This window comes from Atheta coriaria, unplaced genomic scaffold, assembly GCF_025399875.1.
Source record: "Atheta coriaria isolate IRGN ID8LTWV9N9 unplaced genomic scaffold, Caltech_Dcor_3.1 hic_scaffold_7_pilon, whole genome shotgun sequence".
Taxonomy (NCBI): Eukaryota; Metazoa; Arthropoda; class Insecta; order Coleoptera; family Staphylinidae; genus Dalotia; species Dalotia coriaria.
The window spans coordinates 4,776,034-4,790,018 of NW_027045449.1; the positions used below are offsets into that span (position 1 = coordinate 4,776,034).

Genomic DNA, 13,985 nt, shown 5'->3' on the forward strand with positions numbered 1-13,985 from the left:
AGAAAATAATTTGAAGGATGTTGAGAGATATCCTGTTATTATTATATTGCAAATATTTAATTTTAATTTTGAAAAATTGACATTAATCATAGTTTGTTCAAAGCAAATAAAACTCTGCGTGTATTTCGATCATCGCGCAATAATCGATGAATCAATTGCACTGAGCAATTATTAATTACACTCATTGCGTTTATTAATACCACGTATTAATCCACTTGCGCACGCGTTCGAGTGTCGCAAACGTACGTCTTTCACCTTGTGCTCATTTCATAGAAATAAATAAATCTATTTCTCTTTCTTTGCCATATTTTTTCATTTTCATCATATCACCACAAATATTTCAACACAATTTCATTTCCTTTCGATCAATAATGCAAATGATAAGTAGATATTAATTGAATTATAATCCTACTTAAATGATTTGAAAGATACAGATATAGGTATTACGTAATGGAATAAAAAACAAAACAAACAATAATTAAATAGCAAATGAAGATATTCCATTAGAGTCTTCCTTTGTTTGTTCGTTTGTTCGTGTTTTGAGATCCTCATAACACGTAGTTTAATGAATTTAATGAGCCATGGATGTTGCCAGTCGCAACAAACCGACTTGTAAAAGGAAGTCGCGGAAATGAAGAAACGAACGAGCGAGATGAACCGCCGATAAACTTGCGCCTAATGACGACTTTACTTGCAACTGCATCCGAAAAACAAAAGAATAACCATTGAAATATCAATTGAACGACCTCAGACTAAAACAAAAGCTTAACGTTACTCCTTACTTCATCAGAAACATCATAAAGTTAGAAACATTACTCGTACCTTAACGAACGTTAAAAGTTTACATTAATATGAAATAACGCAGAGAAGAATTATTAAATAGGCCTTCTTCAGTTTTAAAGTTCACTATGAACTTTTGTGGTTCGCACTGGGTGGGCGTGAACCATTTCGAGTTGTTAACATGTTCACAGTTGCGTGTTTCCGTCTTTGCATTCATTATTCCTTACTTCACATCACTTCACAGCGCAGCGTCAAGGAGCAGAAGAGTAATTCATTTTATCTAAGATATTCTGATATTTTCAAATTCACTTCAATGCTCTGGATATTTTTTTCCTTCATTGAAGCGCTTCCGCCATTTTTGCGTCATGTTTTCACATTGTGAATAGGTACTTACAGTAAAGTAACGTTAAAATGATAAAGTACTATATTATACTATGAGAAATTAGTGAAACACTTCATTTGCGCATTTATGCACGGTTGTTGTTAATATTCTTGCATTATTATAAATTATTAACGCATCATTTGTAAAAATATAAAACTGTAAATATTTGTGCATTGATTTTAAGGTTATAATTTAAATAATTTGTTTATTTTCAGTTAGTTTTTGAATTATGAACATAAAAATGCTCAGAAGATTATTACTACTTAGTAATCTTTTCCCGTACGTCTTTAGATTTAATTTCAATCGGTATGTTGTAAGGTGGTTACAGTTACGGTTACGCTAAGAGACCATGTGACATAATAATACTAAGCTCTTAATTTAATTTGGTTAATCCGCTTCGATTTGCAATTCCATGACGTTCTAAGAGCAACGATGTGACCTCGCACCACTAGAAACAAATGCAACGCAAGTTGCACGTTGCACGTTGTCACAAACATGCAATACAACCTTTACATATAAAAATCAAAGCAGTGTCTACTTCTACTAACCTTGCAACAATTATAAATTGAATTTATAATAAGACGTAATTATGAATATAACTATATATCTATTCTCAGTTGAATGGTGAATACAAACACTCTTTGAAAATTAAATAATGTGTTGAGAAAATTTACATTCAATTCCATAGAATATTGGCGAAAGTTTTAAATTTTATAACACTCATATCTCTATTGTTTTGTTCTGATAATTTCTAGCATTAGAGAATTGAGATTTTTGAGTGGCTCTTACTGGCACGAGTAGAATAGTTGTGTAGATGCTTGACTTGGGTCATTGCTCAATTAGTCTCATGCATCAACGAGCGCGCGAGCCTCTCGCGTAATTACGCTAGTTATTGGAATGTGACCGTCGAGAAACATTGACGAAAAGATGGCCGGCGCGACACGCGCTCTGTTGTTTGAGTTGCTTGCTCTCAATCGGCTTAAATGTATAAATCGTTTATTAAAGTTGAGTGCAAGAAATAACTCATAAAACTACGCCCTCACCTTATAAAATACTTACTTACAATTAATTTTAATAATTAATGTTTATTTTTTATTTTTTCCGAAATATTGCATTAGATTATGTTGTTTGAAATAAAAATAAAATTATTTTTGCTTTTTTAACTTTACACTACATATTACTACTACTCGTACACATGAGTGTATTCTCACATCCGTACACCTCAAGCACCTCAAGTTTTACATTACGACTTATGTATGTAGACTGTTGAGTGTACCGTGCACAGGTAGAAACCACACCACGAGTTTCGTAGTTTCGTCCGTGCTCCGCCAGTCGATGTGCATCTGGTAGCGCGAGCGGTACTCACTTTCGACCGCGTTCGCGCACGTCGCGCTTGCTTCGCCCGCGAAAAAATCAAATCTACGACAAACCGGAAAAACTAAAAACGTGCTTCTTGAAATTATTAAAAATTTACTTTTGATTAAAACTAAGTGAAAAGTGTATTATATCTTTGGAAATTTATTAAGCATTTGAAGTTGGCGCAAAGGATAAGCCAGAAAATGTGACAAATTTGTGCGGAAGAATCTACCAAATTAGCAAGTGTAATATATATCTAGTGATAAGCAGTGGTAGTTTAAACAACAGTTAACAAGTTATCAGGTTAGTTATTGGTTATGTAGAAAATAAATCTATACTATTTTTAAGTTTACGAAATTTGTCTTTAACCATTCATAAAAAGACCGTAAAGAGTAGATATTTTATGTAAAAACATATTATTTATTGTCACAATATTTTAAAGGTTAACACCTGCCAGACTGTACTCGCAAATAAAAAAGTCCAGCATAATTTGTTTCAATTAAACAAAAACAAAATATGAATGAAGTTTTAAGCGTTTAAAATTGAACTAACACATGCATGCACTTGTAAATTGGGTAATTAACTATCCTTTGTTGTCTGTTGCATGAATATGTAATGTAAATTTCCATCGGGTTCCGCGAAAATCGTCGATTTTCATCGCATTAACGGTACGTCTGTTGTTCAACGTGTTCTTGCACGCGCAATGCGCATTTCCAACGACTTTTGACTACTTATTAATGTTCACGGAATCACAAATTCCGCAATTTCGACTCGTTCAACTTCAACATTTCTTATTACAACAGAAAACAATAAATGGCTGTACTATATTTACAGCTAATCGCGAACAACATAATAATTCCGATTTTAAAGACATTAAAAGTGCAGTTATATCCGCGTTGTTTTAAAGTTTTATGCTTTGAACATGATAAGATATTTTAGTTGGTTAATAAAACAAGTTCAGTTCAATTGAGTTATCAAAACAACTCGGAATATAGGTAATAGGACATTACGACATGTATTCAAGTGTACTTGAAACGTACTTGAAATGCACTTCAAATTACATTTGCAACGCGCAGGTAATTATTTAATAAATTGCACAAATGGTGACTAAGAATTTGTTCAGATAAATAAAATCAGTAATCCATCTTAAATTCACTTGATATACTTGGATATAAATATATATTGCAATCATTTTATAAAAATTAAAAAAAATCACATTGTAACATTGTAATATTCATAATTTTTGCAATTAACCGCAATAAACATACAATTTTATGCAATAACCGTATACTCGTAGCATTTAACTTTAAATTGAGTCGCTATCAACGATATAATATCAAGTTTACGCCATTAAAATTCATGCGAAATTCCATAAGAAATTGATTTTCAATGCAAAACCACTATACTTTCAATATAAATTAGTAACTAGTCGATAGATGTCGATACAAGCACCCATAACGTTGAAATAAAATTAATATGAGTATATACTTGACAAAAATGTCACAAGCATAGATAAAGTAGAAAGCTAATCAAGTGTACCTATCTACGAGTTGTGCGTGTAGTCAAGTTATGGTGATGAAAATTTATTGCAAATTTACTCCGGTAGAGTAGGTATGCAATGCGTTGAGAATAAATTTAAAATAATAGGGCAGATTCCCGTCGAGATTCTGCGAGATGCAAACTAAAATCACTAAAATGAAATATCGCTGGAGGACGTTGTACATTTCTCGAGCGATGCGGATGAGGGGACTAAACAAGCAAAGTAAACACGTATTATTAATCTAACAGGTTCACGTCATTGAATCTAACTGTTTATCTTTAGTATGCTTGGCGTACACATTCTTGCGCCATGAATCTATGATCTATTCTATTGTGAATTTTAAACACATGAGCAAAGACAATGTTTGCTTGCATGAATAACGTTTAATTGTCGTCTTTGCTAAACAAATAATAAACTCGCTATATTTTACTTTCAAACACGATAAAACGTTGGATTATGTGTGGTTATTTTCAGTAAAGCGACTTTTGAGGTTATATTTGTTGATTTCGCTTGCATTTGATTCGCTTTTTCTCGCATTATTCACGTTTGCCTGTTTTAATAAGATGGGAACTTTTATACGGAAGCGAAAACTCGGAGATCGATTGCGTTCACATTAAGTAACCAGCATGCAAATCCACAGACGCGAAAAGAAATAATTCCAACCGAGATAAACGCATTATTGAACGCAAACAAAAGTTTTACTTCTGCGCTAAGAAAACTTAGAAGTGAGCAGTGATGATATAACAATAGGAAACTTGAGATTTTTCTATTTCTCCAGTTTCTGGTATCAACCAACGAACCAGAAGTAAACTAAATAAACACTAACAGTAACAGGTACAGATACTAGAGTAGAAAAGCAGGAAAGTTACTCGAATGTAAACGTAACTCTCGTAATGTAATTCGAGTCTTATTAGATTGACATAGCAAGAGGATTTGAATTTGTTTTCTGTTTGTGGTTTCAATTTCGGTAACTAAAACATTTCCTTGTGACATCTCAAGATCTAAGCCTAAACACATGATATCAAAATAATTTATACGCAGATTAAATGTGTTTAGTTTAAATGTAAATTAATGTCAGCCATGACAGGTGTGTATCAGGTGTATAAGTTAAATTCGCTGCTCGTTTCTTCCTTGAGATAAGCTACTACAGCTATATTTGCATGTCAAACTCGTTAGTGTGTTCTAAGGCTTAACTTTTTTATGGTTCTTTTGTATGTCAATGTTTTCGATTCTTTCGCCGTCAGTTTTGCGTGTATGATTTATTTCGAATTGTGTGGTCTTAATTTGCGATGCATTAGTTTTTCAATGTCAATTTATAGCTACTTATAGCCTCAATTAGTAAATAGTAGCTTGAATTTATGTTTTGTGTGCTTTCGTTGAGTCAATGTCACCATGCGCTGCTTATTACCCAGTAGTTTGCGATTGTTTACAGCAGTGACATTCACAAAGTGCAGCCAAGTGAAAAAAGTAAAAATTAACATTTTGACGCAATTTGCAGGCGGAAAATTGAGTTTCATTTTTGAAGGTGAAAAGGTTAATAAAGTTTCAAATAACATTATTACATGTATGTATTATAAATATTTAATGTTTGATATTATACAACAATTATTTTCATCTGAAATTAACCACGCAACTAACCGACAAACGTATAATAATAATTATTGAACGCCTACGCGAATACCAAACACTAACACAAGAAAATACACCGCGTGTCATCGATTTATAACTTATATAACCGACTATCATGTTTAATAACAATACAATTCTAATTATTAATGATGGAAGCAATAATCCAAGTCTAAATAGTCGAGTTGTGTTTTAATTACACTGCAATAATTATTATACATACCATTTGTTTTTATTTTAATTGCAATTATAATTTTATACGCTCGCAAATATTTAATGCTTCCTTGACTTTATCAACTGTGCATAAATAAACGGTGTATGAATTAATTTGTGACTGGTTTTCTTGATATGCCACTATAGCTTTACTTCGTCTTAAATTAAATTAATGCAAAATCGGCGGCGACTGGTCGACTGGTTTGCTCATTTGGCAATTTGCTCAAGTCATTAGTGTGCATAAACATATATTAGCAATAGAATATTGTCACCTTTCTAATAGGAAGATAATTTCACTGCGTGGTAATATGTTTTGAACTATTTTTACTTTTGTAAAGAGAAATTCACAACTTGATTGAACTTGTGTTGGCGAAAACATTTTAATACATATTAATATTTCTTGTAACCTCGACTTTGGAACTTTTATATGAAAAAATATGTATGTCAATTAAGTTGGACTAGTTTACACCAATAATTTTCACATTATATTGGACAGGTAATTTATTATTATCGAGTTTTACTAGAAAAACCTAAGTCTAACACCGGGCAATCTAATTGAACGCTTTTTGTCGTGTCTTCTAGACATAAATAACTGTATTAGAATTGTGGCTTACACCACATAATCATCAACATCATCAATTCATTTTTTTCACATTGAGTTTTGTAAGAATGCAATCATCGCATCATATACGCTCTAGATAAGTTACCAGTGTTTTATTACTTTGCCAAGTTTAGTGTTACTGTCTCCAACCGTTTTTCGTGATTTGCAAAACCGTTGTTGACATAATTTTCATCACTTTTATGATCTTCCTGCGCGAATATTACGGAGGCTATATAATGACTAGGAATATTTAATGTAGCCCAAGTTGAAATTTGACTTCCATGATGTTACTATTGTTGACATAATGTTAAATTTCGAGGTTAAGTTCAGTCATTTTAGACAATTGCTATACTTTGCTTTGGAATATTCGTGCGTTCCTTTAAGCTGTTCGTGAAACATCACTTTTTACGTTAAATTGTTCGGAAATTGTTTATGTAATGTTTAGTTTTGTGTTTAACCAAGCATCAGAAGTATTGTAATTTATTATATGCAACTATATATACATATATTTGTAATATATTATGTCATAAATAAAAATAGTAAATTTTTACCTCCCCAGGGCTATCGCTATAACACGAATAGTTTTGATTATTCAACAACTTTAAAGTTGTTTCTTGCTTTATAAAAAGTGCATCTGCGAATGTAAGTCTTTATAATTAATTCAAGCAAGTCCCTGGCTGCATATTTCAATTGGAATCGTATTAATTAATTTCTAATATGAATTGCGGTCTTTAAAAAACGGCGAAATATGGTAATGGCCGAAGCCGTTTGTAGATTGCTCCTGGCATGCTTGCAAATTGTGCGTTTGTGTGCGATTGCGATTTAATATGGAAATAATTGCAGATAGCCGCGTGCGTGCGCATGTGCAAGTGTAATCTAACGGGAAAACGCATTGCGTAACCATTAAATGTCTAATTTAATGAATCGCAGTGAATAAAAGTAAATTGCACTTGATTGAGATTGTAATTTTGCGTATTTCAAATTGGAAATTTCAATGTTGCATGATTGCAAGCAATATCATTATTTTAATTCATTTTATAACATCTGCTTGATATTTTATTAATCGTTTTAGTTTTCGCAACGTGTTAAAATAAATATCATGTATTCTCATATTCCATTTGCGCGTCCATTAATATTGAATAGAAGTGTAAGCTGAAACTCAAGAAAGCTTCTAGTATAATGAACAAATAGACATCAAGAAGTAAAAGAACTAAAGCCTAAGGACGGAAGCATGAATCTTGAAACATAAGAAAGCTGTTGAAGGTTTAGTTCATAGAATATCACATCACCTTCAACTTCACTCCAACGTCCAACCAACCCGTAATACCTTTGCAAATAACTTCAGTCAGTCAGTCAACTCTGCGTCCATCTCACTTCACTCACTTGTGTCTCGAAACAAGAAAACCCAAACAATATAATAAACAAAAAGCTTTCCAGCATTCAAAACCGAAAAAGATGCAAAGACGTGTACAGTCTGAATGAAATACAACTAAAACTAATGTAAGTAAACAAAAAACAAAAAGAAAATAAGAAGGTGGCATGAACAGAAAAACAAAAAGCTATGAAATAAGCGGCGATGACGCAAGCTGAATGCGAATGGAAAACGTGTGAGAGCATAAAATACGATTTATTGTTAGGTTTCGATCGCGGCACAAGCAAAACGCACGAACGCATGCGTCTGGAATAGAAATAGGAACACGACAAACATCCATACAACTTCTCTGTCAGTCTCAACCAGTAGCAAAAGATGCATGCGTTTAGATTCATGTCAATTTTAAATCAGCGAGTCATTTATGGCAAAACCGACTTTACTCAATACAACTTGTTAACCTAACCTACACCTAACCTAAAATCTCAATCTGAAAGAAGTTTAAAACACTCTGAAGTAAACTTCTTGTATCTTGAATCATTGAAGCGCCTTTACACTCGAATGTTCTTTAGTTCTTGGGTGAATGTTAAGCACTAAAGACTAAACACACGTATTCTCGTGGTCTTGCGAATCGTCAGAGATTTTAAGCCTGGTCAGCGCACGTAGGTACGTGGTAGCTGAAGAAAAGCACCGTTACATTTATTTAATTAATGAATATGACGCTAAAGCATGTGAATTTTGAGTGTATGAATCATGTGAAACACGTGAGTATATAATTTATGGCATAAAAAATTGAAACATTAACAATTTGGAATTTAAAACTTCAAAGCTAATATTATTCCAACAGGTGTTGTGTTTTTGAATAAATTTGTAAATGTTTGAAATGCAGATGAGTTTATCATATCAATATGAAATCGTTTAAGTATACTTTATAACTGTGACATTATTTTGAAGATTTGAAAGTTTATATTTATATTTATTAATTTTTTCCACGCTATATTATTTTATTAATTAACTTGTTATATAGTTAATATTAGCGTAAGCTATTTAATCCTTTATGATTGATGAGTTAATAATCCAATTAAAAGTTATTTCCTACAAACCAAAAATTGTGATAATGATGTGAAAAAAAAGCACGTACAACAATCGAAATTATTAATAAAATTATTATCATAAATTAAAGTCTGCGTGGTAACAAAGCGCATCTTCAAAATTTGAATTTAAATTTTCTTTTCATCTAAGTTTTGATTTGTAGATTATAGCGTGAATCATCAAATTATTTACAAACATTCTACGTCATTACCAGCATAAATACAAGACTAAATTTGCATAAAATTTTTGTACGTCGATCATAATATAATAGCATAATTACAAAGCGCTAAACTTTGCTTTTCGTTTTCATTGCCGTGTGTGCTGTGGTTTAATCTGCCGTAAAATTCGTGTAATGTTTTTGTGTTTTCGATTTCAAAACTATTGTTTCCTCCGCCATATAGGATGATGATCGTCTTAATATTAACGCACACGTGTTTGTGTTTGGTGTTTTTCTATGGCTTGAATTCAACGTGGCTCTGCCTTTGTTTTCTAATCTAATTAAACACGGATTACAAGGATTTGAATTACACGTACCCGGAGCGGGTTTGGAATTTAGTTGGCTTAGAGTTACGCCAGAGCAAAAGCATGACTTGACTTGACTTTGAGCTGGATTGGTTCGAAATTAAAACGAAAAAGCATTCATATCATCTTATACTACAAGAATGGTAACTGACAAGTCATCGATCGACATTGACTTGGGCCATTCATCATCCGAATATGTATTCGTAACATTTTGAGAGGTTTCGGTTCAAATTTATTACAAGTAATGTAAGGAGTGGCGAAATGATGATCTAAAAGTAATTATTGGTTAGGTTTAACTTGCCTAATAACTTTTAAATCTGTCTATAATTATAAATAAATTATAATTACATTTAGTGTTTGTTTTTGCAAAGGTTTTTTTCACAAAATGTGAAATCTGTAAACACGAATATAAAGAGTGCATTAACTTTTCGAGATGTTCAGACACACAAAAGCACTCAAAACAGATTAATTAGTTTTTATTTATTTTGGGTGGGCTTTTTGGTGATTTCGCGTTGGCGTTGACCGCAAAATGTGTTTGACTCTTCAAAGTCACTGTCATCATCACGATAACCAAATCAAAAATACCCAACAGAGATTGTGAAGAAATTACGTTAAAATCCCAGAAACTTTTCCAAGAAAATTCGACGTTAATGGAATTTCCGTTCGTTTAACTTTTAATTTATTAGCATTAACTTTCTACAGCCCAGCTCTTGACTTGAAAACCACCGAATTCTTACGTCTCACTTTTGTCTCATTCATATATTTACTCGTCGGTTGAGTGTTGGCCAATTATGCTTTCGGCTAATTACAGCGAAAAGAAGGACACAGATGAAACGATCAATTAAAATATTCTTCGTGAATCTTACCAATACAGTCTCTGACTGCTTCAATGTTTGCTGTGCAATCAAAAAGACATCATTTACAACGCAAATATTAACAATCATAATGACTTACGACTTATTAATACAAGAAATAAGAGGAGAAAGCGTCTTCTCATTGTGCTCAATGTCTGCAGAATCACACACACACAGGCTGCATGCATATTGAAATTTATACTCATAATTTCACGTGTGTGTAAAGTGTAAACCAAATGTTTCATACTTAATTAGCCTTAATATATAGCATTAGAAATTAAATTAGTCTCGAAATTATTCTAAATATGATATAAGGTATGATATTTACAATCTTAAAATAACTGTGAATACGCAGTTGAAAAATCCTGATGCAATGAATCATACATTTTTATAAGAAATCGGGTAGATCCGCAAGAATTTTATACGAATTCTTGCACGAACGAATTTTATTACCTGCGAATTCCTTGATAGGTTGTGAGTGTTTCATATACGAGTCCACCAGTTGATGAAGCATGACAACATTTTAGTTTGACATGATACACGTATCAGCAAGCAAAATGTCAACAAATTGATTGAAAATGCCGATGTGATGTCGATGGAGAACACAGGCTGTAAAAATAAAATAAACTAATATTAGAAATACGAATATGATTAAATCAAGTTTGAAAATTTTGATGAAACTATATTTTTGACATAAGAAAAGCTTCTTTTGGCGCCAAAAGTACTACATAATTATTTAGTTCATTTTTATTAAAATAAAACTAGTGATAAAGTAAATGCAATTTTGGTTGCCTAGAATTAAATATGATTCTATCAATCTTCTTATCACTAGAAAGAAATTTCTGAGAAAACGAACCTTACATCCAATCTAATAAATATTATGTCTGACATAATTCGCTAAGATTAGATATTGTTTTAGAATTCGATCTATGATTAACTTAATTTATATAATTTTATTATTTCAGGTTTATCTTAGCGCCCTCGCTTATTATACATAGATATGTGATAATCGTGGTATCGATAAATCAAATAATATGATTACACGATTCCTGTAAAGTTCTAAATCTAACTAAATGTAAAAATTATTCGTTTTATTTATTAAATTATTTACTAAATTCAAATTCTGATTAAAATTCATATAAAGGCAAATCTTTATACAAACAAATGTGAAACTAATTAAACCATAAATGAAACCGTATTCTATTACAGTGTTATAAAAGTACATATTAATTTAAGCCAGATATTTCACAAGTACATAGCTGTTTATACCTTTAGTATTTATTATTCACTGATAACACACTTGATAATATTGTAATAAAAATTGCCAACAATATTTAATTCTGTTATCAGTTCAAGTTAGAATATTCAAATTACAACGCCTTCACACAATAATGTAAGATATAAATTATTACTGGAAAATACTTCCATGATTTTATGAACATTTAGAAACACACAATGCAGTATTACACGTGACTCTACTAAATTAAAGTAATTATATAGGTGAGTACAGAACACTGAGCAAACACACCGTTAACAAACAATAGCGAAGGTAATAGCGTAGCAATGCTGTATTTAATAATACTAACAATGCTATCAGTACTGCCGATGTTTTAAAGCAGTAGAGAAATTAAATCTGAAATAAACTTCAACACCTAATACCAAATCCAGTATAGCACAAGCTATAAACCTAGAAAAACTCCTTTGGTATTATTAACACACAGTTATTTATATTTTTACTATAAGTAGAAAAGGCATAAATGTAAGGATAAATACCAAGGTGTGGATATTTGTTTGAGTAGCGTTGATTAGCAAAATTAAGATTATGTTACGTATAGGTAATTATGAAAATCTAGGCAAATGTGTAATCGAATAAGCGGTTATATAATCAAACAATTTACTTCATTTACAGCATTATTTCTCGTACACGAAATAATGTATGCTGTGGCTGACTGTGACATAAGTGCATACAGCAAACTTGCGTTTGCCATTTCATATCATCATTCTATAACCAATCGCAAGCAAATAAAACAAGCGATGAAGCAATAAAGGAAATGGAATTGATTGAGCACAATCGTCAGAAACGTGGGAGTAAAATACAATTCGGTAGCAAGTTTCTTTCTAATCACGACACTAAAACAACTCTAAACATACAATATCGCCAATTAATGTTATGTTACATTGCATTCGTTGTGTTTTATACTTTCGTTTTTATTTCTCTTCTTCGCATTCGTATTCCTGCAACTTACATCTTCTTTACGTATTGCTTACGTTTTAATTTTTTAAGATGTTTCTTGTGTGTTTTTTGTGTTGTCTTTTCATTTCCTATTGTAATGCGAAAGTCTGTGTTTTGTTCATGTAATTTGATTACATTACGACAGTCGAGTGAACGCACAAGAGATTCAGCTTCATTTGGCGCGGTAACAGCGTGGCAAATCTCGTAAATTTCGTTTTAGTCTTTTATTCAATTTGTATAAGCGCGCGCATAACAACAGGTAGTAATCAAGAATGAAAAAAAAAAATACGATGAGACCACAAATTGAAATTATTGCAGACAAACAAATGTGAAACATGGGAAGCTACAAGATTTACAAGAATTATTTATTTTTTTGTTATTTAAGTCGCGGCATCTTGGATCAACAATAAAAGTTTTTATCAAAAATCCTGTTTATTATTATCATATTTAATGCACACTTGAATTTTCTGGGCGTAAAAGAAAAGATACAGAGTAGATACGAATTTAAAAATCATATCGATGGATTTGCTATGAATTATATGAGCCGTTTATTTTGAAAGTGACCTAACTCCGTTTTTCAATTTTTGCCGGTTACCATGGTTACATGTACAACTTCATGTTATTTATCAGTGACGCACTTCAGATTGCTTATATTCAGAGAAAATACGGTACATTTTTTACACATAGGTTTTCCGAATTAATTGAATAACTGACCCGTGTGGTTTGAAAGTGGCCTAACTCCATTTATAGTTACATCAAGGTATTTACTATTGATAATGTCGGAAAGCAGCGATGAAGGTAATTTCAATTAATTAGTATTTACAAGTCCACCTCATTTTTGGGACAATTGCGTTAGTTAATTAACCTGTACGTTTAATTAATATAAAACTTAAAATTTAATATTAAATTATAGAAATTATTGCACCCATGAGAAAGAACTGAAGAAGACCACTTAGTTCAGATAGTGAAAAAGAAATAGTAATTAATAAAAAAAAGCGAATAAGAAAAAGAGTTATAAAACAATATTCCTCGTCAGAGGATGAAGATTCAAATAACAATGGAGAAAAGATTGATGCACCATATATCCAAAAAGTGCGAAAGATAAAACGGAATTCAGGAAAAAGATATTGCAGTTAAACCGGAAGTATTGTTCATGAAAAAAATTTCGAAAACAAAGATTGTGGTTGTCGGAATGCGTGCACAAAAAATTATAATGAAGAAGAAAGAAAGAATATTTTTGAGAAGTTTTGGGGTTTGGCAGATTTTAACAAACAAAATGTACCTATTACTTCACGAAGCTGTCTGTGAAACGAAGACGTTTTTTTTCTTCAATTTGAAACATCTTAAATTATGTTGAATGGACTTGGGCATCTTCAAATTTTATAATGAATCTGGCTGTTAATTTTGAAAGTGGCCC

At 31.7% G+C, this 13,985-nt stretch overlaps 1 protein-coding gene and 1 long non-coding RNA gene across 5 annotated transcripts in view; both read left to right on the forward strand.

Moving 5' to 3' along the window:
- LOC135796579 (formin-J) overlaps positions 1–13,985 on the forward strand; it is a 47,345-nt gene that overhangs the window by 20,668 nt on the left and 12,692 nt on the right. The window contains exon 1 of one of the 4 annotated variants that reach the window (XM_065308661.1): positions 2,494–2,821. The exons of the other annotated variants lie outside the window; for them this stretch is intronic. The gene's annotated coding sequence lies outside the window, so the exon portion shown is untranslated. Of the gene's footprint in view, positions 1–2,493; positions 2,822–13,985 lie in introns of those variants that run through there. 4 annotated transcript variants of the gene reach the window in all.
- On the forward strand, positions 13,154–13,786 carry LOC135795535 (uncharacterized). Its single transcript, XR_010549086.1, has 2 exons — positions 13,154–13,366; positions 13,482–13,786. It is a non-coding gene; the product is annotated as an uncharacterized lncRNA (long non-coding RNA).